The 20,320-nt window shown below is 39.7% G+C and overlaps 1 pseudogene; it reads right to left on the bottom strand.

The window, feature by feature from the left end:
* Positions 1 to 754: 754 nt before the first annotated feature.
* The window catches only part of LOC104417369, a 46,503-nt pseudogene continuing 26,937 nt past the window's right edge, over positions 755 to 20,320 (bottom strand).

The following is a 20,320-nucleotide window of genomic DNA, read 5'->3' as shown; positions in this document are numbered from 1 at the left end:
ACTGATGGAAAAGTTTTGTCAACTTCAAAACAATAAAGGAGTTTTCTCCAACACTTATAAGACCCATACGAGAGTAGCAACATGACTAGTGGATTGATGCACGATTTGGAGGGTATGGAACTCTCTGCATTCTATTTCTGGGTAGGTGCATCGGTAATGGGAGATGGTTTTAGCCTCCGCTGGTTTTTTTTTTCTTCTTTTACTCATGAAGGTGTAGATAGAAATAGAATACCTCAGAAATAGAAGGCAATTTTGACAGAGCATGCTATGTCAATGCGTGTATAAATAACATAATCAACATTAAATTGTATGGTACGAGCTCTCTCCAGCTCCTATTCTTTTGTAGATTGTCCTCTCTCTATATGTCAATGTGTACAGCTGACCGGAACAAACAGTCAATTTCGATATACAAGTTTTCCTTGTGATTTATTTTAAAAGACTTATTTTGCCTTGGCAATTTTTTTATTTTTTTTGGATAGTCTTGTGCTATATCCAAGGGACTCGCTACCGTCGCTGATCCGAGTGGAAGACGATAGGTAAATTGAGGGGACACTGGGGAAAAGAAGAAGGAAATTTCATTGAATTGACTTTTTGAAGAACCTAACCCAACATACATTCACAGAAGAAAGAAGCAAAAGAAAGATCGACGAAAGAAGTTGCAAAAAGAAAAGCAAAAGAAAAGGCTCTCTTCCAATCCAATGCAATGGTAATTATTCCTCAACTCTTGAGAGAATTTGGAGCTGTCTGCCTCTTGAGATCTGCCCTTTTGTTCACCTCTAATTCACTCAATGGCAAGGGGAACCGACTCGGCCTGTCAAGACAAAGGAGTAGTGTGTGAATATCCGAACAAGGAGTCAAAATATGCATGCAGATTGTCGCGCTCATGATCTGATGAGAAGCCGAGTCTCTTACCATTTCCGATACTTGAGGACATAGAACATTTCCAGGTAGCGGCAGCTCTCAAGACTGTCGAGATTTGAGACATGCTTCTAGAAGCTGTACACCATCGTCAAGTTGAGCAGCCTCTCTCGGAGTAAATTTGCCATGTATACCCGCCAAAAGCAAAGCACCACATGTCGAACAAGTTGAAATGTGCTCTTTTTCCCTATCAAAGATTGAACCTAATAAGAATCCCGGTCCTTGCTTCTCCTCGATTCTTTGCATCACCCCCTTGTGAATCTTGTCTCAGTGGCTCGGGTCCACCTTGCACTTCTTGAAGAAGTCCATGAGGATCTCCGCTGCCTGATCCCCGTGATAAGGATCAATGCGGAATCCAAACTTGCCGTGCACAATGATCTTAGTAGGACCGCCTTTACAAGTTGCAAAGGTTGGCAATCCACATGTCATGGCCTCCACCACGGTCAGTCCAAAAGCCTCGTAGAGAGCAGGCTGCACAAATGCTCCCCTCATGTTGCAGATGTACCGGTAAAGCTCTCCATTCCTCACCCGGTTCATCCGGGAGGAGATCCCCTCGAACGGCCATTCAAAATGTACGTCTCAATCAGCTCCGTACATCTTTTTCATCTCGGCTTGCTCTTCCAAGTCCTTAGATTCCTTCCTCTGGTCACCACCAACCACAACCAAGTTGACCAGCTCTCTCAGGCGGGTGTTCTTTCCATACCACTTGACCAGCCCGGTCAAGTTCTTGACACGGTCCAGTCTTGCCATGGTGAACAAGATTGGCTTGTTCCGGTCCTTCAATATGCATCTGTTTTGACATTAACCAACACATCCATGTCAGCTTTTGTTTGAGCTTGAACATTATCATTCAAAACACAGGATGCTAATGTAGGGTCAGGTCCAGTATAGGAGGGGAAAAAAACTCCAAAAATCACAGGTGTTCCTTGTTCTCCACATCGCTGAAAAGTTCTTCGATCTCAGCATGGAAAGATTTCAACCTCCGCTTCTCCACCGTGTAGGAGAAATAAATGCTCATATCAGCTCTTGGTGACATGATGTTGAATTTGGGATCGAAAACATCAATGCCATGGACTACTCAGTACAGTCCAGGAAGTGTAAAAGCGGTGTGACTCTCATATTGTCCAACCTGTTAGGAAAATAAGACAGCAGCTTACTCAACAACGAAAATAATCGCTACTCAAGTATAGATGATGCTGAGAAATGTGCAGAACAAAGAAGATCTACGGTGAAAAATAAAGAAAGGAAGGAAGAAGGATGATCTACGAGATCAAGAAATAGCATGAAGAAATGCTTGAAGAAGAAACGCGCTGAAGTTGGCCAAAATTACTACTGTGTTCTTTTACTCTGTTTTTCCTTCTCTTTGTATCTTAAGCTGTCATGACCGGTATTCGGTTATTCTTTGCGATTAAGTAGTTAACCCTTTTCCTTTCAACAGACCTTGGGGAAAAACTAGATTCATCAAGAGAAATAGAATAGATATAAGAAGAAACTTTCATATACTGTAATCAAGCAAGTCGGTTGAAATAACAGAAGATATACATTCTCTCTCTCTCTCTCTCTCTCTCTATTGCCTCCATCTTTGTTTCTGTTCGTAAAGTTCTTCATGGTATCAGAGCAGTCATCCTGAAGAAATCATCTCAAATCTGCATAAAAATGGCTGATTCTACAGCAGATTGGAGTCAGGAATCGAAGCCCTGTTGATCCGTGAGTCGATATTCTTCATCTTCCTTCAAATCTACGTCATTAGAAATCGATTTACTGCATCATACCGCAAAAACTAGTAAAGATTGTATTCGAAACAAGTGGTATTCAAAGATCACGGAAAGTAGAATGGCAGCAAAAGCTCGAGATATCCTTTTCCTATTCATGTCAACATCTCGAACTTTGTTACGATCAGATTAACTGAGAACAACTTCCTTCTATGGCAAGCTCAGTTTCATAGATTTTTAAGAAGTCAAGATCTGTTTGGATTTGTGAGTGGAGAAACTCCACCGCCTGCTAAAACACTGCAGGTAGAAGAAGGAGATCAAACACTTGATATCCCTAATCCTGACTATATTGACTGGATTAAAACGGATCAACTCATCTCCTCTTGGATCAGTGGTGCTGTTTCCGAAGATATACTTAGCCTAATAATTGGCTTAAACACAGCCTATGAACTTTGGGAGACTCTACTTAATCGGTTCACCCAAAAATCTGTGGCAAAGGAGTTTGAACTCAGAGGAAAATTGCAGGCCTGTCAGAAACGTGATAGAACTCTATCAACATATCTCAGAGAGTACAAGACAATATGTGATCAATTAAATGCCATAGGTAAACCGGTAGATGACATAACAAAACTGTTTGTTTGGCATTTTGGAAGGCTTAGGATCCAGTATGAGAGCTTTAAAACAACAATTTATTGTTTAAAGCCTCAACCGGAATATGATGAAGTGATCTCTCATCTAGAAAGGTTTGAATCAAGGCTGCAAAACTATTCCTCAAGTCAGTTCAGTCCAAACCTAGCCTATTATGGTCAAAGGAAGACTGAAGCTATACACAAAGATGAGTTTAATAGAAATTTTTACAGCAAAGCAACAATCTTGGAAATTCAAGGGGTTATAGTCGTGGAGGAAGAAGTTTTGGAAGAGGAAGACCATTTAATAGCAGATACAGCAACTTTGGAAGGATTGGAAGAGATATGAATTACAGAACTAATAACTCGAGCTATGAACAGGGGAGTCAACATCTTAACCAGGCCAATACTCCCTCTACCTTGAGTCCTGGTCAGGGGTTCAGACCATATAATAGTTCAGCTCAGAGGTATACAGAAGCCAAGATGTATCCTACATCAAACTTAACTTCTCATAAAGATATGCAGATGGAAAAAGCAACAACAAACACTCGACTGGAGTGCCAGATCTGCAGAAAACCAGGTCACGATGCATTGCACTGCTGGTATAGATTTGATAATTCTTACCAAGCTGAAGAAATACCTACACTCTATCAAGCACTCCACATTGAGGATACTAATGGAAATGAATGGTATCCACGATCTTTGGAGCAATCTTGCTCACATTTCGGCAAATGCTGGTATTCTCCAAAACTTCTCTAAGAATGCTGGTACGGATACAGTAATGATTGGCAACGGTTCATGTTTACCTGTGAAATACATTGGGAATACAATGCTAAATACTGCTGCTTCTATCTTGCCTCTAAAAGACGTGTTAATTGTTCCAGCAATTAAGAAAAATCTTCTTTCAATCTCTAGACTAACCGATGATTATCCCTGTTCTTTTGTCTTTGACAAAATTGGGGTATACATAAAGGACAGCACCACCAACATAACCAGGATGATAGGGAAGAAGGAGAAAGGACTATACAGAATTGATCCTTGCGCTGCAGAGGTGTTCTTCACTCAGAGACAGAAGATCACAGGAGAAAACATATGGCATCAAAGGCTAGCTCATACGAATCAAAATGTCCTGAAGCATTTGAAGAATCAAAAGTTGATCCAGTGTAATACAGAATCACAATCTATATGTAGAAGTTGTCGCTTGCTAAGAACACAGCTCTACCCTTTCTGTGTCAAGATCGCGTAGCGAATAAACCTCTAGAACAAGTCCATTGTGACATCGAGGGGACCTTCTCCAGTCAACTCTTATCAGAATTTCAAGTATTATGTGATCTTTGTTGACAACTTTTCTCGATTCAGCTGGATGTATCCATTGAAATTAAAATCAGACTTCTATGATATCTTTCTTAGGTTTCAGAAGTTAGTAGAAAACCAGCACAATTGCAAAATCAAGAGGTTTCAATGCGATGGTGGGGGAGAGTTTGTCAGTCACAAGTTTAAAGCTCATCTACAAAGTTGTGGCATTCAACAACTTATCTCTTGTCCATATACACCCGAACAGAATGGAATACCTGAGAGAAAGCATCGACATATAGTTGAGCTTGGTCTGGCTATGTTATATCATGCAAAAGTCCCATTAAAATTTTGGGTTGATGCGTTTATGACAGCAAACTATACTGTCAATATACTTCCTACTCCACAGTTAAGGATGCTATCTCCCTTTCTCAAGCTATATAAGTCTAAGCCAAGATATGATCATCTCAGAGTATTCGGGTGTGCTTGCTATCCCTGCCTTCGACCCTATGCACAACACAAGCTGGATCCACGATCACTTACCTGTGTATTTCTTGGTTACAGCACTCATCATAAAGGATACCGATGTTTGGTACCTACTACTGGTCATGTGTACATCAGTCGACATGTAATTTTTGATGAGAAGTTCTTCCCTTTCTCTAAAAGGCTGACAACACAGTCCTCAACATATACACAACTGTATAAACTATGGACAGAAGAAGAGAAATTCTTACAAGCTCCAAGTATAGAGCCTATCAATACTTTAACATCTCATCAAACAAAGTGTATTCCAGCTGAGCAAGTTTGTGCAGAACATATAGAACCTACAACTGTCTCACCAGATGATCAAGCTCCATCTCCTATTCAAAGTATGTCTCCACAAGAGAATATATCTGGAACCACCACAGTGACAGTAACAGAACCAGCTATTGAACAAACACAGTCTATCCATCCTGTACAAGGTACACAACCTACTCATCACATGCAAACCAGGTCTAAATCTGGTATAGTTAAAGCTAATCCTCGATATGCATGTCTTGCTCAATATCAAGTTCCTTCAGAACCAAAATCATTAAAAACTGCTCTAGCAGATCCAGGATGGTATAAGGCAATGCAAGAAGAAATGAGTGCATTACACCAGAATCAAACCTGGTCATTGGTTCCTCGTACAAATAACATGAATGTTATTGGTTGCAAATGGGTGTTCAAGACTAAACTTACTTCTACTGGTAATCTTGATCGATTAAAGGCTCGTCTAGTAGCCAAGGGATTTCATCAAGAAGAAGGAATCGACTTCACAGAAACCTTTAGTCCTGTGATAAAACATGCAACGGTTAGACTTGTTCTCTCTGTAGCAATGGTACAACATTGGTCTATACACCAACTTGATGTCAAGAACGCCTTCTTACATGGCACCTTGAATGAAACTGTGTACATGGAACAACCTCCTGGTTTTGTTCATCCACAGTATTCACAATATGTATGTCTACTTCAAAAGTCACTTTATGGACTGCGGCAAGCACCACGTGCCTGGTATGATAAATTCAGCAATTTCTTACTTGAGATTGGCTTTTTCTGCAGTTCAACTGACCCATCTCTGTTCATACTTCATCAAGAACAAGAGACAATGTTGTTACTTCTATATGTAGATGATATAATCCTCACCGGTAGCTCAGAATCATTGCTACAGACTCTTATTCATTCACTCAGTGTTCAATTCCATATGAAAGATCTGGGTCAGCTTCATTATTTTCTTGGAATTGAAGCCACACGAACACCTACCGAACTGTTCTTATGTCAAACCAAGTATGCTCTTGACTTACTGTCTCGTGCACACATGATTGACTGTAAACCTATTGCTACACCTCTCTCTCTTAAACCAGTTATACTTGAAAGAGATGCTGTTCTTCTTCCAAATCCCATGAACTATCGAAGTCTCGTAGGAGGCCTACAATATCTCACTATTACCAGACCTGATCTTGCCTTTGCAACAAATCTCCTATGTCAGAAACTACAACACCCCACTATTGGAGATCTTCTTCAACTAAAACGAGTTCTTCGATATGTAAAAGGCACAATTCACCTCGGTATGTCACTTCACTCTCACAGCTCTCTCCAATTATATGGCTTCTCTGATGCAGATTGGGCTGGCTGTCTTCAAACGAGACGTTCCACCACAGGCTTCTGTACTTACCTCGGTTCTAATCTCATCTCATGGACTGCTAAGAAACAATCAACTGTTTCCCGGTCCTCCACTGAAGCTGAATATAGAGCTCTTGCCTCAGCAACAGCTGATCTTACCTGGATTTCTTTTGTTCTCACAGACATTAGAGTTTCTCTTCACTCACCAACCATACTATTCTGTGACAATCAATCTGCAATATCTCTCACAGCGAATCCTATACTTCATGCTCGTACAAAACATATTGAGATTGATTTCCACTTTGTCCGAGAAAAAGTTGCATCTGGATCTTTGTGTGTTAAATATGTTCCTAGCCAGAACCAAGTTGCTGATATCTTTACCAAGCCACTATCTAAACCAACACACTCCTCTCTTCGGCTCAAATTGGGCATTGGTTATTCACCCTTGCCCAATTTGCGGGGGGATGTTAGGAAAATAAGACAGCAGCTTACTCAACAACGAAAATAATCGCTACTCAAGTATAGATGATGCTGAGAAATGTGCAGAACAAAGAAGATCTACGGTGAAAAATAAAGAAAGGAAGGAAGAAGGATGATCTACGAGATCAAGAAATAGCATGAAGAAATGCTGAAGAAGAAACGCTGCGAAGTTGGCCAAAATTACTACTCTGTTCTTTTACTCTGTTTTTCCTTCTCTTTGTATCTTAACTGTCATGACCGGTATTCGGTTATTCTTTGCAGTTAAGTAGTTAACCCTTTTCCTTTCAACAGACCTTGGGGAAAAACTAGATTCATCAAGAGAAATAGAATAGATATAAGAAGAAACTTTCATATACTGTAATCAAGCAAGTCAGTTGAAATAACAGAAGATATACATTCTCTCTCTCTCTCTCTCTCTCTATTGCCTCCATCTTTGTTTCTGTTCGTAAAGTTCTTCACAACCGTGTCCTTGCTGAAAACATATAATTATATGAGCAGTTTAGCACATTGAGGGGGATGGAGGAGCATTTTAGCATGAATCCACATCTGAAAGAAAGATCAGTTACCTTCTGGCAATCTCCGGGAAGGTGCTGGTGACTACAAAGTCGGTGTGGTTCATGGCTATGAGATCTGCTATAAACTGGCAAGAGAAATGATAATTTTCCTCGAACTTTTTACAGTAGATGTCAGATTCCGGGTATTTGGTCTTCTCAAGGGCATGAGCTATCATGCACTGCATAATAAATCAGAAGAAACTAATATTTAGCATTTGGTCTTTGATTAATCATAGTGCCACTTGTTGACACCCGAAATTTTTGTCGACATTTTAATCATCCGCTTTGCAAAAATATAAAAAAAATAAAGAGCCAAAAAATAAAAAAAAATGATGAAAATAAAAAGAAAAAATAGAGAGAAAGAAAAAAAGAAGTAAAGGAATCAATAAAAAAAAAGAAAAAGAAAACAAAAGAAAACAAAGAAAACAAAGAAAACAAATGAAATGAAAAGAAAAAAATAAGAAATAAGGAAAACAAAAAACAAAAAGAGAAAAGAGAAAAATGAAAAATATAAAAGGGAGGCCATTGACGATTGTGGGGGGTTTGAGAACGGGCTCTCTCTCTCTCTCTTCGGAGGACTCTCACGCTCTCTCTCTCTCCACGGGCTCTCTCTCTCTTCGGGGGATCTCGGCTCTCTCTCCTCGAGAGGACGCTCGGGAAGATTTTTTTCTGGTTTCACGGAGGTGGTTGTCGGTTGTCGAAGGGGTTTTCCGGTAGCTCCCCGCTTCTCCACGGCCGGACCCGCGGCTTCATCTCCGTCTCCGTCGCCCCGCTCTCCATCGCTGCCGGCGGGTGATCGCCATAGATGTAGCACGGAGCTAAGGAGGCTGGGATCGGTTTTGCTCTCTCTCCTCGAAGGAGACTCTCTTCGGGGGACTCTCTCTGGATGGAGTGTTCTCTCTCTCTCTACGGTTCGATCGGCTAGGGTTTTTCCTCCATTGGCGAGGGAGCGAAGATCGGAGGCCGAATCTCTTCGATCGGCTGGAGTTTCTTCTCTCGGACCTCCCTCTCTTGATTCTCTACTCTTCGGATTCGACTCGTTGGATCTGATCAGTAATATCTGCAACATCGACGGAGATTGTGTTGGTGGGAAGAGGTTCAGATCTGAAGCGGACTGGCGGTGACGATAGCGACTCTTGACCGATTTCTTCTCTCTGGATTTTTTGCTCGATCGGTGAGCTCTCTTTCCATCCTCCTCGATCTGTTAGGGTTTTCAATTTCTGTTCTCTATTTGCATCCGTTTGGGTCACGGATTCTGACCTCTCTATCCCTCCTTCGGACGCTCACTCGCTTAATCAATCCGACGCCTTCGTTGCGGATCACACCCTTCCGGAGCTCGAGATACAGAGGTTCGGGTTCGTGCCGAGTAGGAAGTCTCGGCATAGTTCCAAAATTGATCGACGGCGGCTTTACGTCCCTAGCTTGATCAGGTTTTCTCTATCTCTCTCTTAATTGTTCTGTTTCATGCACGAACTGTCGCGCTCTCTCTCTTGAATTGTTCTCTGACTCGATTGCGCCTCTCTTTTTCTCGCTCGCCAATGGTATATTCGAAAGCTACTTTGTAATTAGAAAAATTGGCCTAGAAATATTGATTTCTGTCTAAGAGTCAAGACACTTGGGATGCTTTCATTCACTATCTGTTTCATCATATAAAAAAACCTGCTCGAAGGTATAACAAGTATTACCCTTGCCCCTGCACCTGATATGCCTCTGGATCCATGCACCATAATTAAACACGGATTGATCTACTGTGAGAACCATCTGGTGTTTTGTTAAGGATAGCTTGAGTTTTTGCAGTTTAATATTAGATTATGTTGGCTTTTCTCTGTTTTGTATGATGGCTTATTTTTTTTTTTATAATTGGTTGCTTATCCATTGGATAAGGTCTTCTTGATTTAGGTTCTGTTGTATCGTGCTGAGAATAAACTTTGAATATCGTGAACCTTTATCTTCCTGTCTTCTTATCCTTTTTGTTGTCTTGTTGTTTCTTCAGGTTAAAAGCTAATGTGAGTTTAGCCTTTTTCTGGTTTCATGTCTATTTTTGGGTCAAGGTTGTCCTTCACATAAAAACTGCAAAAAAAAAAAAAAAAAAAATGGTTGTATGATTGCTTTGCTGCCCTGTTCTACTTTTGATAGACCTTGATCTCTTCCAAGATTTTGTAAATTCACGTGCTTTTAGTTACAATAAATAATGAAGTGCTGTCTTTGATTTTTGGAGTTGATTTGATTAGAAATGCTGTCTTTTCTGTGGCTAATTGCTGTTAGTTTTAAAGATGAGATAGTAGATTTGTCCAATTGCTTTTAATATTGTTGTAGAGGGACGGTGTGACATGCTACCATGTTCTATTTTTTTGATTGACCTCTTCATGTTCTTGAATTTTTAGGAATTCACGTGTTAAAAGTTTTGAAAAGCTTCCTCGTGAAAATTGTTCTTATGATGCTGATTTCACATGATTTGTGTATCAATTGGACTCAACTTCTCTTGTGATTCGCATGATAGAAATTTGTCATAAAAAATGAAATTCATGACCCTTATTTTGCCCTTATCAAAGCTGATTTTGTTACTTTGCTATGATTCTCTTATTAAGAAACTCTAAAATTGGATTCTTAACAAAATTTGTTCGTCTCTCTTTTGTTCGCGCTGTGGTAAAATTTCATATTCTTCGGATTTTCTTTTAGGTCAAATCACTATTAATGTGTCATGACATCCCGATATTTTGCAGCAATTCCGACGTGATATTGTGCATTCTTGAATTTTCTTTAACTTCTATATAGCTCACGTTAAAAACATTTTCCACGAAAATTGTTACCATGATTGGATGTGCATTTGATTCTAACTTGAGGTTAGTTTGGTTATTAATTGATGCCATTTTGATCAAGAAGACTCGTACGTGCCTATGGTAAGATATGGCTTCAATTTCATGGCGATTTATCATCAAATAATCACAATTTATAGTCTCACGTGCACAATTCTAATTGCATGTTGGAAGATGTGGATTAAGCATAGATTAGATGGGTATACATGTAGCATGAACATGTTCAATGATGCATATTGTTTGGTGAATGATCTTTTGTCAGCTAATTCATTTGTTTGATTAACTGAGAACCAAGTTATACGACTTGGATGTATGTCATATTATATGCTTTGCATGTGATCATTTGATGAATGATTTTGGTGCGACACCTATTAATGCTGAACTTTAGGATATCATTCGAAACTTGACTTCGCATTGAACTTCTTTTAAACAATTGATTTTGATATGATGTATTGTTTTGGTTGCTTGATGTGTTTGACTGTTTCTTTCATTTGTATGCATCTAATCATCCAGATTCTCTAGATTAGGTTTAGAATAGGATCCAAAAAGTGGAGAAGAAGTGAAGATGGTGGAGGTCGATGTCCACTCCGACCGTTATTCTGTAATATTCATTTTTCTCCCGACATATGTCTCGGGTTCCTTGTGTTGTATAAAACCCGACGAGTTGCGGGTTTTCCCTTTTTCCCTCTTTTTTTCTTAATTGTGTTTTCTCTTTTATATTTTTAGAATTGCATGATTAGGTTTATTGCTTTCTCTTGATTGTTTACTTCATGTCTTGCACTTTCAATTTCATTGATTGTTTTCTTTTCATTTTTTTTTAGAAATAGAATAGCATGAAAATGATCAACCACGCAAGATCACTTAGCCTAGGAATTGATGATCCCGAAAATGTAAAAAGAAACGCATGGACATATTATGAAAAATACAACATACTGTTTAGGTACCGAAAGGGCGCTAATAGCAATATTAGCGTAACCCAAGTCCCGAACCTAGATATCTGGTTGCGTAGGAATCGAGGGAACACTCGACCCTCGATTGGGTTTCTACCCGACCCCCAAAGTTAAGGCTAGTGGCGACTCCCGTCTATTTTTAGGTTGTCATAAATAAGTAGATCGTATAAATAAATCCGTTGTCACGCGAGGTATGAGTTTCGATGAAACTCACTATGGTTTAGCATACTTGATGTGGGAGTAACCCAAAGGATGAAGTGATGCCATCCTAATGGGTGAAGCGTACTATCGAGAGGGCTACCATGGTAAAAGTACCATTAAATTCGATATCCACATTCGACTCTTTTTTTAGGTGTGTCGCTTATGTGGGTATGGATCGCGACATTCCGCTGTCACGCGGAGTACGAGCTTGGGAGAGCTCGCGATCTTGTGGAGGGAACTCATGAGAGGCTTGATCCAAAAGGCGAGGTGATGACGTCTTTTGGAATGCAAGCCGTGAGGGAACTTTCGCTAAATCCGACCTTTCCCCCTTTTCTCTCCTCGCGATGATGAGGGATTCGAGGGTGGCGAGGTCGGGTCGCGACACCACTATAGAGAGTAAAACTAGGAAGGGACAAACCTGCGTAACGCCTAATTTATGGGCCAGCAAAGAAGCAACAATGTTACCATCACTGTAATTGCCAATTGTGGGGATTGTTGGATTCCCAAAAACCGGATTCGACACTAAACGAACCCCTAAAACGAATGCGGAAGATAAGCCTGGGAAATTCACATGCATCACCGATTCTAAAGTACAGCACGGAATCGAGCGTCATTTGTTAGCCACAGATTAAACACCAACGCTAATAAGAGGAAGAGAAAACGATCTCGTTCGATCCAATGACGTTGATTTGGCCTTAAAGGGAAGAGGGCGTCGCCTTTTTCTTCTTATTTTTCTTTTGGAGGAGAGAGGAGATGAACGTACATAATGTCAAAAGGTGTGTTCCTCCCTCTCTTTCCTCCCTTATATACGTTCCTCCAACAGAAAGGAACGTACCCCTTCATCCATGGGCCCTAATCTTGTGGGCCGGGCTTTTAGGCCCAACATGGGCGGACGGGCCAACTTAAGCCCATCACATAAAACCATCATCTCCCACTCGCACATGATGGGTCGAACATGATTTTCTTTACCTCTTTTCAACATTCATACCGATGAATAATCCGTACGACCAGCATACTTTGAGAGCTCATTGTTATACATCTGTTAGGAATATATAGCAGCTCATAATGGGCATCACACTCTGAGTAGATTTAGTATGTAGTACCCTAGATCGATCGATCACATTTATATCTCTCTTGATCTCTTTCAAACAATGATATATATTGTATTCACAATTATGATTATCCCAAAGACAGTCATAATTGGTTAACCAGTGAATACAAAACTACAATGTGATTTTCCGAATTCAATCTTCCTCTTTCCTTCAAACTCTCAATTTCAGTTTAACTTGCTTTTCTAGAAATGTCCCATTAAATCGAATCAACTCATGACCATTGGCAACATCCTAAGATAGCAAACACTAAATAGAAATCTTGAGAATAAGTAAGAGTCATGAGGGGACTAAAAAATTGAGAAACTCTTTTCCTCAAGAGTCTCACACGACACAAAAGTTGAGATCAAACTTTTGCCACTCTTATTGGTCGTCTCATGCATACGTAGTATGAAATACGTATTACGGTATTAACTCATTTCTCATGGAGCGTATGTCTACACCTTTCAATACCGTACAGATGATAGTTCAGACATACCCAATGTCTAACTTGAGTTCACGTATCTACTCATTCACAAAATTCATCAGAACTTACATCTGGCATCATAAACAGATAAAGTAAAATGTGTGGGTTATTTTACTTTCGGACACAGTAAATATTATGTCCTCATCTTAACACTCAGTTAAGGCGACATAGGTATTTTAAGCTTGAGCTCTCGATTATCACCTAGATAATAAGCTTGAAAACAGTCTCATCTCTATTTATCACACAGTAAATAAAGGCGATTACCCGTGTGAGTGGGCTAATCTTTTATCTGTCCGACATATTTTCTCAACTTAAAGTAATGCACTGAGCATTAAGATGCATAACGGTCAAACAAAGATTCATAGGCATTAATGATGAAAAACAAAAATTCATCAAATGTGAACACTTCAGGGAAATTACAATCCAATACATCAGACTCTACGCAATCCTAGAGAAAACATGGCCACAAAACACATCTCTAGGTATTGGCTTTGTCATAGGATCTGCTACCATTCTATGCGTAATATGTACTGTAAGTTCACATCTTTTCGTGCAATCATATCTTTGACAAAATTATACTTGGTATCTATATGTTTGGTCTTGCCATGATATTTTGGATCTTTGGTGTACGCTTTTACTGCTTGGCTATCACAGTTAACCAACAATGAATCTGCAGCACTTCCAATAACACCTAAATGATCCAATAATCTCTTAAGCCAAACATCTTCTTATATTACTGCTGATAATGCCACGAACTCAGCTTCCATCGTGGACAAGGCTATACACGTTTGCTTCTTACTGCTCCAACATATGGCGCCATTATTTAGTAAGAAAACAAATCTAGAGGTAGATTTCATTTCATCTAAATCTCCTCTCCAATCAACATCAGAATAGCCTTAGAGTCGCAGATCATTTCCTTGATAACTCAACGTATAATCAGCAGTTCCCTTTAGATACCTCAATATTATTTTAACGGCTTTCCAATGTGTTTGACCTAAATTAGATCGGTATCTACTCACCATTCAAACTGCAAAACATATGTTAGGTCTTGTACACATCATAGCGTACATCAAGCTCCCAACAGCACTAGCATAAGGAACATGTTTCATTTGGTCATTCTCTTGTGGAGTCCTTGGACACAGTCTATGGCTCAATCCTTTACCTTTTACAATAGGAGTGTCTATGGGTTTACAATCTTGCATACGAAATCGTTCAAGAACCTTATTTATATATGTTTCTTGCGAAAGAGATAACGATCTCTTCGAACGATCTCTCGAAATCTTAACTCCAAGAATGTATGCAGCCTCACCCATATCCTTCATCTCAAAGTTGGAAGACAACCAACTCTTGACAGTATTAACAAACTCCATATTATTTCCGGCAATTAGTATATCATCAACATATAATGATATGATCACAAATTGATCTTTGAATCTTTTGATATATACACAATGATCCTCATCTATCATTGTAAAATCATATGCTATTATGGCATTATGAAAATGTATATACCATTGTCTTGACGACTGCTTAAGGCCATATATCGACCTCAAAAGTCAACATACCTTTTCTTCTTGGCCTTTCACTATGAAACCAGCATGTTGTTCCATATATATATTTCTTCCTCTAATTTTCCATTGAGGAAAGCAGTCTTTACATCCATTTGATGTAACTCAAGATTCATACTAGCCATTATTGCCAGAATAATGCGAATCAAGGTAAATCACACTACAGGAGAAAATGTTTCTTCATAATCAATTCTTTCTTATTGGTTATACCCCTTCGCCACAAGGCGAGCCTTATGCCTTTCTATCGAGCCATCAGCTTTTCGCTTTATTTTGAGAACCCACTTGTTCCCTATAGCTTTGCGTCCTTTTTGGAAGATCAACCAATTCCTAAACTTGGTTTGACTTCATTGACTTAATTTCCTCTTCCATTGCATGAATCCATTTTTCCTTACTAGGGCAATTGAGAGCCTCATTAATGTTTCTTGGCTCATCCTCATCTTGCGGAGCAATCATAAAAGTTTCCCTTTCAATATCAAAACGTTGACGGGGAATACTTTGGCGACTTGTTCGCCGTATGGGAGATTGTACACTTAGCACATCATTCCCCATAATGCTCCCACTAGGATTAGATAATGATGACACCGTCTCATCATGTGGTTGCAATTGAGAATGAGTTGAATTCAATTCATCACTTCTCATATTACTCCCACTTGGACGAACTCCACTAATATCATTATCTTGATCCAAGATTTCAAATAGGGAGTAATCTTCCCCTATTTCGCCTTTCTTAGGAAATTCATCCTCTAAGAATGTGACATCCCGTGATTCAAATTCAGTTATACTCCCACTTTCCTACTCACCTATGAACACATACCCTTTCGAGTGTTCGGAGTATCTTATTAAAATACTCTTCTTTCCTTTGGGACTCAATTTCCCAAACTTGTGAGAGGACTCATGAGTATAAGCAGCACAACCCTATGGCTTAAGAAAACTTAAGTCCGGTTTTCTACCTGTCCATAACTCATATAGAGTGGAAGTAATTGATTTGGAAGGCACCCGGTTAAGTATATAGGCAGCAGTTAACAACGCATCACTCCAAAAAAGTGATAGGTAAGTTAGCATGCGCCATCATGGACCTAACCATTTACAGTAGGGTTCTGTTTCTTCTTTCCGCAACACCATTTTGTTGAGGAGTATATAGAATAGACAATTGTCTTTCTATTCCTTTCTCATCACATAATTTTATGAACTCATCAGATAAATATTATCGACCTTGATCGGATCTCAATGCTTTTATTTTTGTTGTCTAATTGATTTTCTACCAAGTTTATAAATCTTTTGAAACAACTTAATGCTTCGGATTTATGAGAAATCAAATAGACATATCCGAATCGAGTATAATCATCTATAAAAGTGATGAAATAAACAACCACATGCCTTCCTCTCACATTCATTACACCACAGACGTCAGAATGGATTAAATGCATAGGAAATTTAGCTCTTTTACCTTTTCCAAATGATTTCTTTGTCGTTTTCCCTACTAGGCAATGCTCACATATAGGCAAATCGTCTTTTTCAATGTTTACCAACAAGCCCTCTTTGGCCAGTCTATTCATACGTTGTTGGCCAATATGACCAAGTCTAGCATGCTACACATTCACATCATTATCATATGAAGTAGAAGACGTGAAACCCCGATCACCCAATTTAGGACCTTAGGAGGGTTTATGGGTGGAATCTGCGAGTGGATGCTCGTGGTAATCCACTACTTACATAAACCCGCTCATCCCAACCGATAAAAATAGCACTGACCGACGATAGTAGCGGTGGGTAAACTATTTTTATCCTTTGGGATGAGGACCTTGAGCCTTTAGCACTCTCACCTTAAGCGTCAAAACCTCAGAGTTTCATGCGACATGTGATTTGTGCTTGTCATGTGTCTGGTGGGTAAGATATCGTTCCTTCTTCATTGTGCTTATCTTTTACTTTCCATATTTCAATTATGCAATTTTATATTTCAACGACGATATGTTTTAATCATATATGCCCCTTTTAGGTCTAGATTAGATGGGTAGACCTGAAGTGGACGTGATCCCTGTGCCCGGGAATCTCAAGACTTTATGGGAAAATCTCGAACCAAGACATCAAGACTACGTGGAAAAGCGCATAGGCTTCCTCCCGACTTTATTAAAAGTCGAACCACGTATTGCAATGGTCAAAGCATTGGCTCATTTTTGGAATCCTGTGACTTCTACGTTCGTGTTTAATCAATGTGAATTGACCCCTACAATTGAGTTCCAAAAAGCCATTGGATTAGGTAAAGCTTCTTTAGGTTTTGTCACTCCTCCTATTGGCCAAAATCCAAGATCTCTTCTAAGTCAATTCCTCAATATCCCTCATGATAAAATTGAAGCTATTCTTAATGGAAACTCTCTTGCCATGCCTTATAGTTTCCTCGAAAAATATTTCCGTAGCCTTGAGCCAAAATCTGGGAACCAAATTCCTCGTGTCTTCCTACTTATGTTCTTTGGTTTTGTGATATTCCCATATACCTGAAAAACAATGGATCCTTTAGTCACACACATTGTCAACCAAGTGTGCGCATTTAATAGTTTCACACACATGATCCTTGCCGAAACTTTTATGTCTCTTAATCGGTTTAAAGCAAATGGTCGAGGCACTCTTAGAGCCCCATTAGGACTTCTCCAAATTTGGCTCTTTTCACATATCAAAGAGTTTGCCCCTCACATGAAGATTATTGATGTCACAAAACATCATCATCCAATTCTTAGATTTTCCCAAAGAAACGAATCCTTTCCATCATGGTCTTTCTCTATGTGGTTCCATTTCCTCAAAAATCCCAACCATAGCTTAATTCAATGGCATGTTCGGTGGCTTGGGAATCCCGAGGTGCGCCTTTTTAGTGGAGTTGACGATCCGCTTCCCCTCGTGGGACTGATGGGTTTAACGTCATATTACCCTTTAAGGGTACTCCGCCAATATCGCGCGCTTCAAACGATCCCGCCAATCCTCAAGCTGGGGTTATATCGTATTGATTATCATGATAAAGTCATCAAGGAAAACCAAATTGACCACATCAAGGCAACAATTCAAGCTGCTATTGGGATTTGGTACTCCCATTCCTTGCATAACGTCGTTGCCATCGATGAAGATTATTTGGAAGGAGAGATGAAGACTCGTCGAGCTACCATAGATTACATACACCATCAAGTAGAACCTGAGCTCGAGGTTCAGTTGCCGGATATTCCTGAACCTCAAGGTTCTTGGCGAGTTCATATTCAGGAGCAAGAAGACAATGTCCTAATCAATGAGGAACGCTTGGCCCATGAAAACAAGCGTCTCCGCACGATCTCACCTAGTACTTAGGTTTCCATTTCATATACTTTTCTTGTAAAAGGATTCCCTTTGTGTTTCCCTCATTTCTATTCATCTTTCATGTAAAAATCACATGTAAAATTGAACTACTTTGTAAGCTTCAAGAAAGCAAGGTTCTGTTTCCTTTGTAATTGTTCAACTGAAATGAATGAAATTCATGAACATTTTCATGTAACTTTTAGAAAAGGGGCATTCTGATTAAATATTTGTCGTCGTTCCTTTTCAATTGTATAATTTCTTTTGAGGAAATTTTGATAAGAGGATGTTATATGATTTGGGATCATATACACTTCTTATGATTATTTTATCTCAAGAAAATATAAAATTGACTAGGATTTGTACTTTAATGGTTTCTTTTGATTGGTGCTAATTCGAGTCATTTTCTTTTCTTTTTTTTGGTAAGGTAAGAAATATATAGATTAGCGAAACAAACAAGAAAAAGGGGGGAACCGAGGCACCAACAGAGACGGACACTCAAGGCGACCAAAGTCGAAAGAGAGTGAAGGGGTGCCTTGGATCCAAAAAGCAGCAAAGAAAACCAAACAAGGACACCTAAACAACAAAGACTAAACTAGACCGAAAGACACTCCATCAATTATAATTCGAGTCATTTTCTTTTACGGGAAGTTTAAAAAAAAAACGGCTGAAGAAAGATTTCTTATACGAACTCGCCGCCAAACAAAGATGGAAAACGAAGATACCCGAGCCTGTGTCATTAATATGGAAAATCAAATGGCCCAGCTGGTGACATTATTGGCCGATCTCTCTAGCCAAGTCAAAAGCTTGACATCTACTTCTTCTACCATGAATATTCCTACCGCACCCCCTGAAGTGTCGGTAGTAGAGCCCAAGGCAAAAGGGCCTATGGAAGAGATCCCCACTGCAATCCCGATAGTTATCGGTCCAGAGCCTTCATCTAAAGAGATTTCGACTTCACACTTCGATGAAGAGAATTCAAGGCGCCTAGCAAAGATCGAAGAACGCCTTTGCATCTTTGCAAGGCTATCGGTTGCGGGCTTGATAAAGCTGTCACCCTTTGCCAAAGTTACGGATCCCCCCGAATTCTATAAGGAGCCGGAGTTCACAAGAAAATACGACGGCATCGGATGTCCGAAGACTCATTTGAAATATTATCTGGGCAAGATGGCCCGTTATTTAGATAATCCCCCACTCTTGATCAATTCATTTCAGGACAGCCTGGTTGGTCCTGCGTTAACCTGGTTTATAGAGTTGGACATGGAGAAAATCCGTACTTGGGAAGATCTCGTTGATGAATTTCTTCAGCAATACAAATTCAATACTGAAATCGCTCCAACTCGAGAAGAATTGGTTCGAGTTGAGAAAAGAAGAACCGAATCATTTAGAGCCTATGCTCAAAGATGGAGGGTCACTGTGTCTCAAGTAAAACCGCCATTATCTGAGAAAGAGACCATGAAATTGTTACTTCAGGCTATGCCCCGTGATTTTTTTGAAAAGATGTATAATCATACCTGTATGAACTTTGCTACATTTGTAGAGTTGGGAGAACGCATCGAGGGAATCATGCGAGAAGGAAGATTGTCTGATAATACAAATCGTCGGTATACTCCAAAGAGGGATAAAGAATCGACTGTGGAGATCGCCTATATACAAAATTCCTCTTCTTAGAAGCCGTATAATCCTCATATTCATAAACCCTCCATGGAGGTAGGGGGTTCTTCTAGGAACTTTGAGCATAAAGGAAAGGCCCCTCAAAGGCAATTTACTCCATTGCCTAGGCCCATGTCCCAACTACTTCCAATGCTGATTGAAAATCATCTTGTCGCAAAAGAAATCCCAATGAATAATCCGCCAAAGTTTGCCGGATTCGACCTTAATAAAACATGTGAGTATCATGTGGGTGAAAAAGGTCACCATGTAGATAATTGTTTTGTGCTCCGTTATAAGATCCAGAATTTGCTGGATAAAAGTTGCTCGCCTTTAAGGATTCAGCACCGAATGTCCAACAAAATCCTCTTCCAAAGCATTCTGAAAATGTCAACATGATTTATGGGGATATTGACGAAGATGTACCCCTGATGGATATCCAGGAGATGAAACAGAGCATGCCATTCGATGATCACCAGTTGAAAGGTCACATCGTTCATGATGAAGAAGACCTTATTTCCAT

This window comes from Eucalyptus grandis, chromosome 8 (genome assembly GCF_016545825.1).
Source record: "Eucalyptus grandis isolate ANBG69807.140 chromosome 8, ASM1654582v1, whole genome shotgun sequence".
In the NCBI taxonomy this organism is placed as follows: domain Eukaryota; kingdom Viridiplantae; phylum Streptophyta; class Magnoliopsida; order Myrtales; family Myrtaceae; genus Eucalyptus; species Eucalyptus grandis.
The sequence above is the reverse complement of the archived record's forward strand: the minus strand, read 5'-3'. Positions and strand labels throughout refer to the sequence as shown.